Here is an 18,027-nt window from a genome sequence, read left to right as displayed (position 1 = left end):
GTGTTTAGGGTCAGCTGTGTTCGGGGAGGAGCAATACCTGCTGCGCTGGGGCAGGAAACAGCTGGCTAGGAATAAATGGAGCACTCGGAGATGGGAAGCAGAAATATTCGTCCTCTTATCCTGGCCATCTGCTTTTTTCTTATTGAGGCATGTGGCGTACTTCATTTCAGTCTAATGCCAGCTCTGCCCAGAGGGGTTTAGAAGAAACAAATGAAGTTCCTTTCTTCCTTATACTATCCTCGTAGAGTTGCCCGACCATAAGTCTTTGCCCTTTTTCACCAAGATAAAAAACGAATCAAAATAAAAAACTAGTGTTGGGGACCCTATTACTTTTTGCCTCTGTCTACGTTTCCTTAATGACTTAATGATTTCTGGTATTCGTATGTGATGCCCATAATTGCTGGGGGGATGGGGACGGTTGCGTTTGTATGGAGACTTGCTCCCTCATTGCCGACATCACCACATCCCATAGCTCATCTGCGCAGTCGTTGGGATGGTGTAACTGCTGTGTTACTTCAGCATTGTGCCTAGTTAGACCCATTCTCTCCAGAGAGATGTTTTAAGACTTGCCAATCCAGTCCAGTCAATCCTGCTCCCATCCAGTCTAGTCCCACTCTAAAGACCAGTGGAGCAAACTGGCAGCTTTGGCTATTCCCGCCTTCAGAGTGGAAACATCACCATCTTTGACGCTCCTGTGGGCTTTAAACCTGTGGGAGCCCACTGGGCCCAGCCTGCATATCCTCATGAGCTCTTCCTTCAGTGCTGCCTTGCCTAGACCTTCTACATCTTTTCTCCACTCCCTCCTGCTCCTATGCAAAATGATACAGTACGCTGGCCCGCTTCCTCATTAGCACAAATTTCTGTTGTGGTTGAATTGTTTGAAATGTTAAAATCTGGACTGTGGCTGTCAAAGCCAGGATGCTTAGGAAAGAATGGCTCTTCACAGAGCCATATGCAGCTCAAGTGAAATTTGAAAATCTGTCTGTAAAGGCAGCACACACTTGACTGATTTTTTTTCTTTTTTTTTTTTTTATGGAGCACCTCATAACACTTGCAAATATCTGCTGTAACTGCAGCCTGAGCTTCTTTCTGAGCGTGCATAGTGTGCAGTAGTTTTCCTTGGGCATTTGAAGATGTGCTGCGTGGGGAGTAGGCAGCAGCTTTGTTGTAGACGCCCAGCAGTGATGGGCGGAAGCTGTGCTAGGCAGTAGCACGTACTAAAAACCTGTTCATACGGAGCTGTGCATTACTCAGGACTGGCAATCCTGCCCACTCTCTTTGGACCTGCAGAGTTTAATAAGCTGCATGTGCTGCCTCGGCATAGCAGCTTTCCCTCTCCTGCACTGTGAACCCTGCAAGCTTTCTCCATGTCCCTGCTGCAGTTTATAAGCTCTGTCTGCCAGGGATGCTCTGGAACTCCTTCAGCTTCAAAAAAAGGGTTGTCATGAATATTTTTAAATATAGATAGCCGGTCTCGAAGAAGTACTCAAATACAGATTACTGAATGGAGATTTCAGCTAGAATGCTTTGAGATACAGTTTTCTAGGAAAGCTCTGAGAGTTTACAACCTTCTGTCTGCTATCTCTAAAATACATATTTATCTGACTTCAGATTCCCTTCAAAATTTCACCTTAATCAGTACCCTGTATCTTCCACCTGCAAACAGGGGAGTTAATTACAGTCATAAATATGTAGTCACTGGCCAGTCTCCCTGAGTAGATACATACCACTGAAATACAATTTGTGGAATTTTCTTGTGCTGTAGGACATTCAAAATTAATGTCCCCAAATAAGTATCCCATGGGAGGTTATCGGTGATACTGGTATCCTCTTGAAACCCAGGACTGTCGAAAACATACATGAAATAATAGGTGTGAGAATTCATATAATCATCTATGAAAAGTTAAACAAGAATTAGCAAGAATTGGTTGCTTTAAAAGACAGAAGTTTAATGATCAAAAGAGCAGCAATAGTGGTACCATTCTGTTCCTCAGTGTGTAGCCCTGCAGAAAGAATTACTGTGATGCCATATAAAAAAAATGTTAGAAAATCTAGTGCAACTGTTAAAAACACCTATTTAAAAAGAAGTTTGATGATTATGAAATTAGTTGTATAACATTTCTGGTAATGCAAAAAGTGCCTCTGTAGTACAGCAAGTGGAACTGTGTGAACTATGGAGCTGTAGGATTATAGTTTCATAGAAGGAGGTGCATGGCATGCCTCCTACTACATTATGTATTCCCCCTGGAGTAGTTCCTTCTTGCAGAGTTTCAGGTGTGGAAAAGATGAGCCGTTACATTAGCAAAAATGATTGCCTACAATCATTCCAAGAGCTAAGTCTTTGTAATTGGCAAAGGGAGCAAAGCGCTTGCTGTGTTGCTGTAGTGCAAAACTGATATTAGGCAAACTGAAGCAGGGCAGTGTGGTTTTTGGATGTGTATATACGGGGCAGCTGCAGGTAGCGTCTCAATTAAATGTGTCTGTTACCACGGGATATCTCTCCTCTTAAAGTGTCTTGTGCTGTGCTTTTGGGGGTGTTGCTTTTGCTGGCTGGCAGATTTTTAGGGGCAACTGTTTCTAGTAGTTGCAGCTGCCAGTCCAGTGCAAAGACAACCAGCTGATGCAGATCCCTGTGCTCTGTGTTTGCTTTCAGTACCTGTGCACATCCCCAGCCTAGCCAAGATAATGGCGTGTGCCAGCTTGCAGCGGGCTGGGCTCGGTCTTTGGTGCCCAGCAGCCATCCCATCCCAGCGCTGCAAGACGTGCTGCTGGGCTGGATGTTGCGGACATGTAACTTACCCCAAGGACCCCAGCGGGCTTTTGGGAGCTGTGCAGAAGACCTTGTTTAGGTGATGTGTCTGTCAAAGAGGCAGTCAATGGGGACATCTTTCTTTGTCCCTCCCGGGTGGCTTAATTGAGACTACCACCCATGGAGAGGGGTATCATTCAGAGTGAAATTATGGACAACTGGCAGGATCCCTGTCCTCATAAATCCCAAATAATTGTGACAAATGTCTGGAGCACCGCAGGCTTGCAGTGCTCTGCCAGCTGCCCTGCCAGCCCGGCGGCAGCCACCACGGCAGGGCCAGCACCTTGCAAGGCTGCGGCAGTGTGACCCTGTCCCAGGGCTGCTGGGGACTCACTGCCGTCACCGGAGCTGGGGCTTTTAGCTGTTTTCTGACAGGGACATAGATCAGGTCTGTTTAAAGCAGCCAAAATGGCAGCAGTTGTTTCCTGCTGCCTGGTTTGTTCATATTGATTACAGACCCTAGTGGAAACCCACAGCTGAAATAGCAGAGTTTGCTGCCAGTTTTGCTGTGTCAGCAGAATGCTGAGATTTCCGTCACTTGAGGGTCAGAAGGGAGATTAGGTTATCTGTCCCAATGTCCTCACATCTTGGGGAGTCACCACATAGTCCTGCCATGCACCCGGGCATCTCATTGCGCAGGAACCCACCCCAGGCACGGCTGGAGAGCGGGACCCTCAGGGCAGCCACTGATGACAAAGCCCCTGTGAAGCAAGGTGGCTGTTTGCACAGGGCTCCTGCCATCCCTGCCAGCTGCGCTGGGCTGCCCAGGTGGGGAAGCAGCCGTTCCTCCCTCTCCCATGGTCCTCATCTGCTTTCCCTCCCCAGGAGTCCATTAGTATTTCCGATCCCCCAGCTTTGTGCATATTTTGTGGGATCATTCCTGGTGCAACCCTCAGCCGTTGCTCTCTCCAGGCATGGCACGGCTATAACTGCTCTCTGCTTCTTCAAGGAAAGCTGGGAAGGAAGCCAAACAACGGACATACTGCAAATAAAATTCCTGCCTGAGCAAAGCACTGACAGTTGTCTGAAGCCCTGGGCTGTGGGAAGTGGCTAGAAGATGTCTTGTTGCAGCTGTTACACGTGTGCTGGGGGCAACACAAACATCCACTCCTGCTGCCAGCCCACTCAGCGAGCCGGGTGCTGGGGCTTGGCCGTTTGGCTCCCCAAACCAGGCAGCACACGAGCCCACACTCCCTTTTCTACACACATACACCAGCGATGCAGCTTCTCTGGCAGACTGGAGGAAGACTTTTCATGATTTTTTTTTTTTTTTTTTTTTTTAATCTCCTCTGAAAGATCCCAGGCAGCGGTGAATCCATCATCCTTCCTGGTGACATGCCCCAGTTTTGAGTCAGCTTCACAATGAAGAGGTGATGCCCGTCCCCAGCGCGGCGTGTGGCTCCGGGGATGGAGGGCAGCAGCAGAGCTGCGCCAGCGCCTGGGCAGCCATCGGGATGGCCCCAGCACCTGGCCGAGTGTCATGGGCTGTGGCCATGTGGTGGAAGGAGGTGCAGCCTCTGAGATACGTTTTTCTTTCATGCACTCATGATTGACTCTGATTTTAGCAGCTGGTAAAATACATGCTAAAAGGATGTGTGGGGGTTTGTTCCGGTGTATTGTTCCTACCCTTTTTATGTTGCATTGAAATTGCTTACTCAGCAATCTCTTTTTTTTTAGTTCTGAATTAAGGATGTGAAAATTTCTTCCATTTTAAGATCTTCTTTTAAAAAACACAAATATCTGTGAAGCTGCTACATTGAGATTGATTCCTCTGGAAAGTGTGGTATTTAAAGCTAATCTTGCTTGAGTTCGTAAATTGCTTATTATGTGTGGTGCTAAGGACTTGAATCGCTTTTCTTGGCCAGGGTGCTCGAAGCTCTAGGGGAAGAAGAGGAGCGTGAAAGGTGCAGCTGCATTGAAAACTGAAGTGCTCATTTTGAGATATCTCCCTGTAGCAATGGGAATTTTTCTCCCTGAAACAAGTATTTGGTTTCAGGCTGGTTGGAGACACATCCTTGAGGAAAGAAAAGAAAAAAAAAAAAAGGACAGGACTGTCTGCAGATTCATTTTTCCATTACTTGGAAGTCATCTTGTATATAATTTAGATGGGTCTTAACGAGGCATAAAGTCACTTTCAGAAAATTGATGACTCTTTGTGCGCTTCTCTGTGAAATGAGGGCCTGGAGCCTTCCCTTTGTTCCTTCGGTGGGATCATCAGATCTGATTGCAGAAACCCGATGAAGCTCTTAATCCAAGCACCAGAGTAACCACAGCTCTGGCCTTCTCCTCTTTATTGATCTTGTGGCTGGGCCATGTTTCTATTTCAGCCTAGCATACTCCACGTTTCCTTATGTCTAGCGAAACTCATCCCTGGCCCTTTTGGATTTGTTAACTCTTCAGTCACCTGATGTTGTTTGCTAGGGTTCAGAGAGTCTGTGGCTGTGCAGAGAGAACTTCTGCCATCTCCAGCTCTGAATTTGTGGTCCTGTGAATGGCACAAGGCACTCAGGGAGTTGGAGTCTGTGCTAATCATGACATATTCACAGCCTCCAATTCCACCCCTTTGTATTTCCGTTTGTGCCCGCTGCGAAGCAGGGTACTGATACAGCCCTTGGGGCCACGTCGCGGTGGGTCCCCTGGCACTTGCGGTGGATTTGCGCCTGCTTGGAGGCGCCTCGGCAGCCTGGGAGGCAGGTGAGCCCAAAGGACAGCCGGGCCCGCCAGAGACGGCGCGTGTTGTTCATTCCCTGGTTCTCCATTCGCGAGTTGGAGCTCACCGAAGAAGCCGGCAGGTGTGAATTTTTCATGGCTCTTTCCTCCCCGTGCTTCAGTGCGCGGCGAGCCGCAGTTTGCCGACTTGCCTGCTTCATAGCAGGAAAGGTCAGGAACCTCATAAACAAGGTGAGAAGCAGAGTGGGGCGGCGTGGCCGCTTGGGCTGCCGATTCCTCCTGACATTAGAGCGCTAATGAATGTTCTGTCATGGTCCCGTGAATATTGCAGGAAGGGTTTGCCTCCCGCCTCCTGCCTTCGCCGGGCCTTGGAGTTACCAAGGTTACCTGACATGACTTTCCCGGGAGAGCGGAGCAGCAGCAGCAGATCGGCTGCTCCCCGGAGCATCCTTCCCGCGCAGCGGGCGAGGGGAGCGTGGCCAGCGCAGCATCGCCTTCCTCGCTCTCCCCTGGGCTGTTCCCGTTCCCCTCGCTCCCCCTCCACGCTGTGGAAAGTGCCGTTGGTTTCGTTTTATTTTAGGGTTTTTTGAGTAAGGATCATATTAATTCTGTTTTGCTTGCATAACCCAGACTGTTATCATCCGACTAATTACTCACACATTTTCCTTCAGACAGCAAATGGGAGAGATAAAACTGCAGCAGGTTTATGTGATTTCTGCTTATCAAATTACTGTAATTATTTGAAGAATGGCTTAAAATTGTATGGAGTAATGAATTTCATTTTGAGTTTGCAGCGATGCCTTGTGCTGCGTGCGGCTTGCAAATGGGCAAGTTTCTGAGCAGCTCTTCACAAAGCGGCGGCAGGCGGGACTGCAGCAAGCTCCTCGCGAAGAGAGGCTCCGGCACCCCCACACCACAGCAAGGGGAGACAGGGCACACTTCGCAGGTTGGCTTGGCAAACGGTGCTCATCAGTCAGCTGATCAGCTCACTTTGTCCAATTCTAATAAAAACCCAGGCAAGGCAAAGTGCCGGCAGCCTCCTGGTCGTGGCATGCTGCAGCCGGTTGGCTTTGCTCGATCTCCTCAGCTGCGGGGCATGCGGGGACCAGCTCATCTGCCCAGACCTCCACACCTCCTCCTGTTCAGGAGATCAGCCTGCGGGTAGCTGTCAGCGAAGGCAGGTCAGGCAGTGCTGACAAACCTGTCCCACCAGAGCCGCGGCCTGTTGCAGCCTGCTCGAAACACTCAGCGTAGTGTTTGCCGTCTCTCCGCTCCACGCTAGGAACAGCAAATTTTTTCACCGCAGCTGGGAGGTGCACGGGGACGTGCCTGACCCCTGTGAGATCTGGAGCACACTGTCTGCTCCCAGAATGTCCCCAGACCCTCAAACGCAGTGAATTTCTCCCTGTCTGCATGCACTTTTCCTTACACCCCTGTGTAGTTCCGGGTGGTAGAAAAAACCGTGTTCTGCTGCACTCCACCAAAGGGCTTCATCCCCTCCTGAAACTGGCAGGCGGGGGCATGGCAGCTCTCCCTCCCCACAGCCGTGGGGCCAGTGGAACTGCTCGAGGGAAGGAGACCCCACATCCCTGTGGGCTGCTCCCTGCCTCTTGTGCACAGATGTGGAGACTTTGTGTTTCCTGCCAGCTGAAGTACTGACAATATGAGATTTCAGGCTTTTGTTTTGTTGACTAAAATACAGACAGCCAGTTATAGGAATACTGAGTTTTACAGCCAGATGATTGGGACTGGACAATATTTTTTGTGCTTTTTTCCATTACATGCTGGTGGTATTTGATGTAGGTGGTGTTACAGAAGTGGATAAACAGCTGGAAAGACTGGTCTGGAAAGGGGCAAAGCCAGATGAAATACTGTCCTTCAGAGCAGGTTTATTTCAGAAATCGGGAGTATATTCCTGAGGGGCAGGCTGGCAAAGGCGTATCACACCACCATTCCCCACAGAACTGGATTATGGAGAGAGAAGAAGGGCCAGTGGAGTGATGCGTTTAGCCAGTGGAATAAAAGTGCAGCCCACAGAGAATTGAAACTGGGTATATGGGAAGTGGAAAAACTGCTGGAACTTCAGGTCTTCTGTGCTGTGATGTTCTGAGCTTCATAAAGGACTACTGGATCATCTGGTACAGCCTGACTGCCACCTCGTTCTCTGTGGCATCTCTTATAACATGGTAGATAGTTCAGGCTTAACTACTTAAAATAAAGGCAAAAGAACAAGTGGCACAGCCATCCAGTGTCTGAAACCTTTGCAAGGATGAAATGATTACACTGTGTCAATGTTTGCAGGATTTTTTTACTGAAAACAAGGTGGCTATCATAAGAGGTTACCAAATTTTGAAAGTACAAGCCTGCCCTAATTTGGGCTTTAGGCAAATCTGTCCTCGCAAGCAAAGAGAAGGCATTAGCAGTCAAAACCCTTGTCTTTCTTGACATATGAATAAGGGAGTTTGTGTGCGGGATGGAGGGATGGAGTCGCACATGGTATTGTGTCTGTCTAAATGCAAGGTCAAAGCAGATTCTAAGTGGTATTGACTTTTAAAAGAGCTTGTCACAAGGCAGACGTAGTTCTGCATAATCTCTGCAGTTTTATGTAAGTGAGGAAGCTGCAAGGTACGGTGAGAGCGCCAAAAGAAAATGTGATGCTTGAAACCATAAACCAGGTGTAATTTTTGGCAATCTTTCTGTATCCCTGCTTAAGCCAGGAGGAAAGAAAAGCCCACTTTCATTTGGAAAACTTGTAAGGATTTGTGCAACGAATGCTGTAATTGTTAGTATATTGGTGGTGGCCATAAATACAGTTGAGGGAGAAGAGATTGCAGCGCGTAGTAGTTTACCGTGAGTCTGGCCGGCTGTGACTCTGACCTCCAGCCGCAGCCAGCCCCTGTGGGTGTCTCCAAGGAGAGAGTGTTTTCTCCCTCCCATACTGACATGAGCTATTTCCACGGTTCAGTGTGTGGGACAAGAGGAAGAGAATACCCTAAGCACCAGAGCATGAGATTTCATTACCCTTAGTGTTTTTAGCCTTTATAGCTACAAATGTTATTAAACATCATAAAATTGTCCAGTTCTTTTAAGTTCAGCTGCAGTACTTTTCCCAGTTTGTGTTTATATGAAAAAAGAGGATAGCAAAGCTTGTCTGTGAAAAAATGGGAAAGTAAGAGTCATCTTAAATTCTTAAAAGCAGTTTGAAAACATGAAATAAAATTAGCAATAATATTTTGCACACAGAGCTGCCTTCAGGAGGGATCTGTATCAGAGCAAATAACGGTGGCTAACGTTTTCTTCTCTCAATCATTTTTAAAGGTCACTTCATGATCAAAATCTACTTGCTAATTTAATTTCTGTTCTCAGTGTAAATGTAAGATGATGCCATTATTCTGTTTGCAGGTGGTTTGCTGGGGAGAATCAACCTTTTGCCTTTGTTCTCAGCCTGTCAAGGTCTGGGTGCAAAGCTCATGAATGTGGCAGCCCAGCTTCACCTTCACAGGCTGGTAGGGCCCTATTTCCCAAGCCAGGGTTTCTCAGGTGTTTTAATCCAAGGGCTCTCTGATCTCACTGAAAAAAATGTGTGGACTGCCCAGTGTAATGTCGTCCCATGGTACCAAACGAAAATAGTGTTTTCACTTGCTTCATTTATTTTGCTGTTTTGCTTGCTGCTTGCATGTGTGGGAAGGTGAACTTGTGTTTATTTGCTGTTCTGTAGCAGACCAGGGTGGTTAATGAGCCACAAGTTGAAGGGGAGTTTTCTTGCTCTCCCTGCCTCACATTACCTTAGAGATTTCCTCTGCCCAGCTCTTCCCAGTGTCTCCAGACTTTTAGGATGCACCTTTCTGTCTCAAGACATGGAATCAGGTACGTTGCTGAGCAGAGTTCAGCAGAAATAGAGGAGAAGAAACCTAGGGAATGAAATGCTTTGGAAAGTTGTATTAGCCTTAGATTATGGACTGGACAGGCAGTATGAAACCTGGATTTTCAGCTGTCACGTGGCAATGTTGATGGCTTTGTTAGGGACATTCCTTTCCTGCTTTGTCATGGGGAATGATTTCCTGTGTACGGGCTCTGCAGAGGTCTGCCTCAGGTCTGCTGTGGCAGAGATGCGGTGAAAATCCCAACAGCTGACTGTGCCGGAGAGCCTCGGTGGTGGTGTGCAAGCCTCGGGAGCAGGCGTCTCAGATTGCATGGGCCTGTGGTTTCCCTGCCATTTCTGTTTCCTAGAGAACCCCCTAAGATCTTCCTCCAGCAGCTGGTCACAAGGAGACTGAGCGCCGTCTGGAGAAGACTGGGACTGTGTTGGTTTTCACAGATAGCATGGGGACCTACTTTGTTTTCCCTCAGGCAGGTCATGGGTCTAAAAACCCCTGTCTGGAGGGAAAGAGGATGTTTTCCCAAGGAATCTGAGGCCCCCGTGATCATCCCCAACATCAGAGGCTCATTGTGCAGGGTGTCTCCTCCTGGCATTTTGTGTTGGTTGTCAGCTCAGTCAAGCGAGCAGCTGAGATTCAGCCAGTTCCACTTCTGTCCTTGGCAAGTGTGTCCTCTTGCTTCCCAGGTGAGCTTGTGGTTGGAGCCCCCATCACCTCTGCAGATCACAGCTGTGTCTGCAGGGCCTCAGCAGAGTACGCCTTGCTGCAGGGTTTGCTGCTCTGAAAAGGGACACGTGGTCTTGTTTACTTTGCACGTGAGGGATTCCTGAGACAGGAGTGCCAGCAGTTATTTTACCTTAAACACACACTCGCTGTTAACTGTTCCTCTTGCTGAATAGTCCCGACACCAATGGCCTGTGCACAGTATAGTGAGCTGGGGAAATAAAGATTTGCCATATTCTTATCTGCAAGGAAATACCTGCCTCTTGCATCCTCTAGGAAAGACTTACAGCGGCCTCTGCTTAGCAGAAAGGTTTCTTTTCTGTTAGTGGTTGCAGCTGGGAGAGCTGTGCCTCATCTCTTGCTTGTAATTACATCAGTAGAGTATCTTGGGAGAAGGTTAGTCTTTTGTATATCAAATAAAGCCAGTGAAGTTCACTGAAATCATTTAATGAAAACAATCCTGATTATCTGTATGTACTACCATGTGATATTTTAAAAGAACATCTTAAAGGGAAATGTGGAATTGTTTAAGGCCTCTAAAGAGTAGAGTGCAGAGGCTATGCAGCAAATGCCTTTATAATCTTGGATCTGAAGTAGGCTTTGAATCCAGTTGGTTTTTTCACTGTTGAAAACATGAGAGATTTTGATATGGTATCTCGTGATTCAGAACTTTCTTATTAACCGTTCTTCATGCACATCAAATTTTAGAGACTGTGCTAAAGGGCTCTGCACATCAAGGGTGGAACTGACTCAAGGACAGAGCTGTTAAGGTGTGTAATAATCAAGAGAGGAGAATTAATTGTCTTTAATTTGGCATAAATCCCAGGGACCATAATTGTGGTTATTAGGAATTCAGGGCCGATTTCCAATTAGTTATACCGAAGCACACTTGCGTTTCCGACTTTGGGAGTCTGAGCCGTGAGCGCGTTAGCGCAGCAATCGTTGACATGCTGATAAAGGACAGCACTGCCTGACCTCTGCGTGTGTGGTCACTGCGAGCCGGTGTTTGCCTGGCAGTGAATCAAACCGTGGTATTGCTTTATCGTTTCTGACACCTTGCAGTGAGCAGCTCGGTGCGTGTCAGCTGCTTGGGCAGCCTGTGCAGACAAAATCACCTGGGCTGCACTGGAGAGGGTCAGAGAGGCTGTAGTGGCTTTACGTGCTTTTCAGTCTTTGAGCTTCATTCTGAGACATCTGCTCGGGTGTCTTCCCTTTAGGTGTATGAAATGTAAATAGTGCAATTGTTATCTGTACCGGAAAATCTGGTCTAACCTGAGCTGGATTAAAGGAAGAGGCGGCAGCGGTTTCCGAAGTTGGCAGCAGCAGCAGCAGCGACAGAACGTACTGCGACCGCGTGGCTCAGGATGCAACACCTCCGTGCTGACAACGTGGGAAAGTATGCGGGACTGCTCAGCCGCGGCCAGCCAGCCACCCCTGCACGTACCTGCGGAGCGGGGTGGAGGTGCCGCGGCCGGCAGCTGGGCTGGCTGCGTTACTCGCAGCAGAAACAGAAAACACAGTGACATCACCCTTGTCGTGAAGCTCTCGGAGTAAACATCTGAGGGGTTTAAGAAAAGGTGGGCCTTGCAAGTCCGGTGGGAGCAACCTTTTTTTGCTAGTCAGGCTGTGTGTATCTTGCATCGAAGCACCGAAACAGGGCTGGCAGGAACACTTGCAGCCATGTGTATATGTGAGGGGCAGAAGGAAAGATAGTTCAGAGCAAGAAAGACAAACCAATTCATGCACTCAATTCCCCTGTAATTGTTTTCTGAGACCTGCAACCTCATGGTGCTTTAGCCCCTGTCTGTCGCATGCTGCCTGCCAGTCAGTCAGGAATGACACAAAACTCGCCCATGTCAAGATCACGATGTCCTCCCGTAGCTGTTCTCAATTCTGTTTATCCTGAACCTTGACTTTATCGCATGAGAAGGTCCTGGGAAGTCCACAGTGGCTACCTTTTGTTCCCCCTTTTCTGTGATTTCCCATCTGAAAAAGAAATAAGGAACCCTCAGCAGCTACTGTGCAGACGGCTCCTCCCAACCAATGGCGTGTGGAGCTAGTGCAGGGATCTTCCGAAAGAAACCTGGATTTACATTGAAGTGGAAAAATAGCAGATTGTCTTTAAAACTTCAAAGCCAACTACTCTCCATTTTCAAGAGGTGAAAAATCCTTCTAAAGCTTTCCTTAAGTTAATTTTCCAGCATAGTGAAGCTGAAGCTTGCAAAATCCAGGTGCCTGTTTAGCTTTCTTGGTCTGTGTCTGGTAGATATAATGTTTGGGGCGGAAAAGGTAGGGACCATATTTAAGGAAAACACAATTTTCCATCTGGGAAGGAGGAGTCTCGTGCCACCGAGCTCCGCAGACCTCCTCGTGTGTCAGGGAAGTGGGTGGGGAAACCCACAATTTCTGTGGTGGTCATTCGATAACATGAACCTTTCACTAACAGCAAATACATCTAATGTTAGGGAATGCATTTTCCTTGAAAAGCAAAGGAATTTCAGCCCATCTCCTGCATTTGGTTTATATTGGGTACCACAGGAGCCAAGAGGTGCCATTTTTTTAATGCACTTGGCCTTGATGTGGTTTCACTGCCAGCTTTCCATTTATCTGTTGCGTGTTCTTTAATTCATGAGGGCCTGCACTGGGGATTTGTTTAAAGCCTTGGCTGAAATTGTCAGCCACTCCTTTTATTGCACATCTTTCTGAAAAGATGGGTGTTGTGGCAAAGCAGTAAATAGGATATTGAGCCTCTGCAACACTTGCTATCTGTAAAAAGAAGAGTATGTCCTTTGTTAAACTCTGATCAATTACATCATCCCAGCATTAAAAACCATCGCTTGTCTGGCAACAGTGTCTTATTTGTGTTTGCATAGAGCCGTTGGCTTGCTACAGGTCTTTCGCAGGGGCTTTTCTACTTCATATGGTCTCTGAAAGACTGTTAAGGTAACCAGAGTCTCCATCTAAAATGATGTTGGAGCCAGTGCAATTAATGGATCTTCTGCGAAGTGATGGCTTAACATAAGATATAAAACTCATAGTAAGAGAATATTTCTATCCCTGACTCTGGTCAAGTCTTGCTGTGTTTTTCCCCTTTATAAAAAGTTACTTTCCCCATCATGTAAATAAAGTTAGTTATCCAGTATCTCAAGATGTTTCCTGTGATAATTTTAAAACTTCTGAATGGAAAGCGGTGGTTTGCCGTATCACTCGTCTGTCTGGAGTTCAGATTAAACTAAAGCCCTGCTTACAATTCTGGAGTGATTTCCATGCCTGCAGACCCTCTATGCATGAGCTGTCTGCAATAGAACAAGTGCATTGACACTTCACATTTATTGTTTCATTTGAAAACAGAGCTTCTCGGAGAAAAGGTACGTGAGAAACATTCACAGAGTCACAAATGATGTCACAGAATCACAGAATGGTCGGGGTTGGAAGGGACCTGTGGGGATCCTCTAGTCCAACCCCCCTGCCGAAGCAGGGTCACCTACAGCAGGCTGCACAGGATTGCGTCCAGGCAGGTTTTGAACGTCTCCAGAGAAGGAGACTCCACAACATCTCTGGGCAGCCTGTTCCAGTGCTCTGTCACCCTCAGAGTGAAGAAGTTCTTCCTCATATTCAGACGGAACTTCCTGTGCTTCAGTTTGTGCCCGTTGCCCCTTGTCCTGTCACTGGGCACCACTGAAAATAGTCTGGCCCCATCCTCCTGACACCCACCCTTAAGATATTTGTAGGCATTTATAAGGTCCCCTCTCAGCCTTCTCTTCTTCAGGCTAAACAAGCCCAACTCCCTCAGCCTTTCCTCGTAGGAGAGATGCTCCAGTCCCCTAATCATCTTCATAGCCGTCCTCTGGACTCTCTCCAGTAGTTCCTCATCTTTCTTGAAGTTGGGAGCCCAGAACTGGATACAGTACTCCAGGTGCAGCCTCACTAGGGCAGTGTAGAGGGGAAGGAGAACCTCCCTCGACCTGCTGGCCACAATCCTCTTAATGCACCCCAGGAGACCACTGGCCTTCTTGGCAGCCAGGGCACACTGCTGGCTCATGGTCAACCTGTCGTCCACCAGCACTCCCAGGTCCCTCTCCACAGAGCTGCTCTCCAGCAGGTCCGCCCCAGCCTGTACTGGTGCATGGGGTTATTCCTCCCCAGGTGCAGGACCCTGCACTTGCCCTTGTTGAACTTCATCAGGTTCCTCTCTGCCCAAATCGCCAGCCTGTCCAGGTCTCTCTGAGCAGCACAGCCTTCTGGTGTATCCACCACTCCTCCCAGTTTTGTGTCATCAGCAAACTTGTTGAGGGTGCACTCTGTCCCTTCACCCAGGTCATTGATGAAGAAGTTGAACAAGACTGGGCCCCGTACCGACCCCTGGGGGACACCACTAGTTACCGGCCTCCAACTAGACTCAGCGCCGCTGATGACAACCCTCTGAGTTCTGCCATTCAACCAGTTCTCAGTCCACCTCACTGTCCACTCGTGTAGCCCACACTTCTGAGCTTCCCTGTGAGGATGTTATGGGAGACAGTGTCAAAAGCCTTGCTGAAGTTAGGGTAGACAACATCCACTGCTCTCCCTCTCTCATTCATATATGTCAGTATGTGAATATTTTGTTAAAGATTATTTTCTTTTTGAATACTATAAAGAAATAATGCATTGGACTATAAAATTAGTTTTTGTTTTACTATGTTGGCCTTTACTGGGACTGGTTCTTTGTACTGGTTTTGCTAACTTCATGAAAATATTTTTATAAAATTTCTGAGCACTTGCTCAAAACACAGGTCACTACAGTTAAGGAAATGGCAGACGGAGCCATGTGCACGAGAGTTTATTGATGGTGGCAGGAAAGAATGGTGCTGGAGAAGAGGCGTAGGAGGAGGGAAGAGGCAATACGGGGAGGTGGAGAACAGAGCAGGCTCTTGAGGACCAGGGCTGGTGCTTTTTCACCTGGTTTGCTGCAGAGGAGCCTTGTTTTTGTAAGAATTGCGGTTACTCTCGTTTCTCACACCCACACACCTTGATTGCTAGCTTTGGGATTCAAACTCCCACAGCATCACAGAGCCACTCCATCCCATAGCTTGGCAATTGTGAAGGTTGCCTTCAAGTTTCAGTTTAGTCTTTGAGATCAGAGAGCAAAGAGGTGTTTTGGAGGGTGTTCTTCCAGGAGGGGATTCTTTGTTTTCCTGTTGAAGCCCTGGCAGTTGGCAAACACCAGAGCTGGAGCATGTTTGTGCTTTCTCTGATGGCTCTCTAGCTCCTCCCCAGTACAATCTTAAATTACAATTTCCAAGCTAATACTCCCACAATATTTAGAATGTTCTCAAGAATTTTTGTTTGGGGGAGGCTGAAAGACAGACAAGGGGGAGTTCTTTTTCTCTCTCAATTAACATCACAGTGATTATCCTTTAAAAATCAACAGTCTTTGCTCTTCCATGTTTTCTGAATACCTTCCTTTTTCGGTAGCTTAGATGCAAGGAAAGGCAGTGCTTTTGCTTTCCCACGTTGGAACAATTGCTGGAGAAGACGACCTTTTCAGCAGGGCATTTTGTTAAAACATACAACTTTTTCCCATCTCTAACTTGGAAGTTTTTGCTGGAGAGTTGCTGGCCGCTGTTGCTTTGACAGGCTGTGATGTTCCCCCACAGGAGGAGAAGCCCCTGGGTTGGCAACGACGCAGACAGGCTGCAGGAGCTAAGTAGAAATCCGATTTTAGCACGATCTAGCCCTTCCAGTAGGAGTTTAAGTGACCGAAAATCTTGCATTCTGGCCTGTGAAGTGGAAATGAACAGATTTAGTATTCCAGCTGAGTGGCAGCAGGAATGCTTCGCTTTAATCTGAAACGCGATGTTAGAAAGCGTGGGAGAGCTCTGCTGTCAGATTAACTCAGTTCTCATGCATTTTTTCCTGCACTGAACTGCAACCAAACATACATGGATCAAAAGTCAAACGCCCATTAACTTAACCACACGTTGTATTTAATGGCATATGGAAATGCATTATTGATTGCCCATCTTAAAAATGAAAATCTCTATGCTAATAGCATATCACATCAGTGCAGGTGAAGTAGTACGGAAAATGCGGGGAATTAATAAGTGACTTAGAATACAAGTAAAGAGGTATTTCTATGCTTTTCTCTGAAAAGATTGAAGTTTGGGGTATGTTTTAGTGGGAGTGTGTTTATATATTCTGTCACGAGAAAGCATGCAGTGGCAATAGTTATGTTGTATTTCTCTGTATAAAATATTAAAAAGAAACAATGGTTTGAAAACAGTTCTACAGGCAGTTATATTCAACAGTTGGTACCAACAAATGGCCTGAAAGCACAGCGTGGTCTTGGTTTACTGTTCTTGACTATGGAGTCTTAATAGCTGGCTGCAAAACCTTTCGGAATTCATTGTGTTTAAAGAACTTTTGTGAGTTTTTTCAATGCATACTTCCAGCTGATGAGTTGTTTTGTAAGTAATAGTGGTTGAAAGAGTCTAGGCTTATTTATCAGCTTTGGGATGTGACCCACAAAACTCTATTTTTACCTACTTGAAATTATGCTGTGATTTGGGGGGAGGAAATAAAACTTTTTCTTTTTCCTCGCCAAACAAGGGTTAAAAAAGGGATGCTTGCTCAGGCAGGGAATCTTGCAGATACGATCTGTTTTTCTTGTGTGTAAGCGCTTCCTCACCCACATTCTTGACATTTCTTGCTGCAGTTTCTGCTGTGCTATACTCTGAACCCTTAAATGACTTTCAGTGCCATATAATCTAGGCCCTTTTTAGTACTTCATTAACGTGAATGACTAGTTTCTCCTGTCTCTCAGGAAAATGCTTGTTTTGATGTGTCTTTGGCTTTGAGTTGTCTGTGGATGTTGCTCTACATTCGTGGCAGAATAGTGGGCTTGGATTTGGAGCAGGAGGTGTGGGGTGGTTCTCGCCTCTTCGAGGGCTTTCTGTCACGCTTCCCACCACTCTACAAGGCTGTGGTGTCAGCTTGGAGAGGCTCTGCCCTCTGGGACAGAGCTTGTTTAGCCTGAGCAGATAAGCTTCTGCTACAATCTTCCTTCTCACGTGTTTTAGCTTTTTTAGATATATTTGGCCTAAGTCTTGGAAACACTTGAGTTTGGGACCAAGACTGCAAATGTGACTGTCATTGCGAGTAAACCAGAACGGAAAGCAAGAAGAGGTACCCAGGGTGCCTGAAGGTTGACATGGTAGTAGGGATTTCGTAAATGCAATCTCAGACTGTTGCAACCTAATCTCATAGAGGTGTAAATAATTGTTTTCTTCCAGGATGGGTTCAGGTCTCCTAGCTGACAGCAGACTCCACAGCTAACACGTACTGAGGAGAAGTTGTTATTACTTAGGAAGATCCCTAAACTAAGAACTGAAACAGTGGGTTGTAGGTGCAAACCTTTAATTTGCCCAAGTTTGTGACTGAATACTCACTTCTGGTCTGCTCTGAGTCAGCTTCAGCAGCTGTTAATCATCTCTGTGTTGCCCTCCATCAAGCACAGGTCACAAGCTGTTATCTGTGAAGGAGAGAGAGGAACTGCCTGTTCACTACTGAAGCTGTGGCTAGACTCAGTCATCTCAGCAGATCTTGCAGTGTTTATGAAGACCCTGGATCAGAGGACTGCAAGGCCATGGTAGTGGAAGTGCACTTTCTCCCCATAGGGACCTTTCTCACACCTTCCCTTGGGCTGTACTTAGGGGACAGCCATGCTGGAGAGTGACAGCTGTTGCCTCCATCAGTGCCTCTAGAGCTGTAGCTCTTTACTGTGTACCAGAATGGATTAGCTATCCTGTGAGAAGCTTAGAGGTAGCTACAGCTGGTGTGTGGCTATGTCTGGTGTATCCTGGAGGGCTTTGGCAGTGGCATGCTGCAGCACTTCTCAAAGGGAAGGAGGATGTATTTCCTAATGGAGTGCTGGCCCTGTATCTGTGGCACCACCACCTTTTATCCTGG

At 47.2% G+C, this 18,027-nt stretch overlaps 1 protein-coding gene across 14 annotated transcripts in view; it reads left to right on the top strand.

Moving 5' to 3' along the window:
• PTPRF (protein tyrosine phosphatase receptor type F) overlaps nt 1-18,027 on the top strand; it is a 391,478-nt gene that overhangs the window by 255,608 nt on the left and 117,843 nt on the right. The window lies entirely within an intron of this gene.

Source organism: Opisthocomus hoazin, chromosome 6 (genome assembly GCF_030867145.1).
Source record: "Opisthocomus hoazin isolate bOpiHoa1 chromosome 6, bOpiHoa1.hap1, whole genome shotgun sequence".
Taxonomy (NCBI): domain Eukaryota; kingdom Metazoa; phylum Chordata; class Aves; order Opisthocomiformes; family Opisthocomidae; genus Opisthocomus; species Opisthocomus hoazin.
This window is presented reverse-complemented; position numbering and strand designations above follow the sequence as displayed.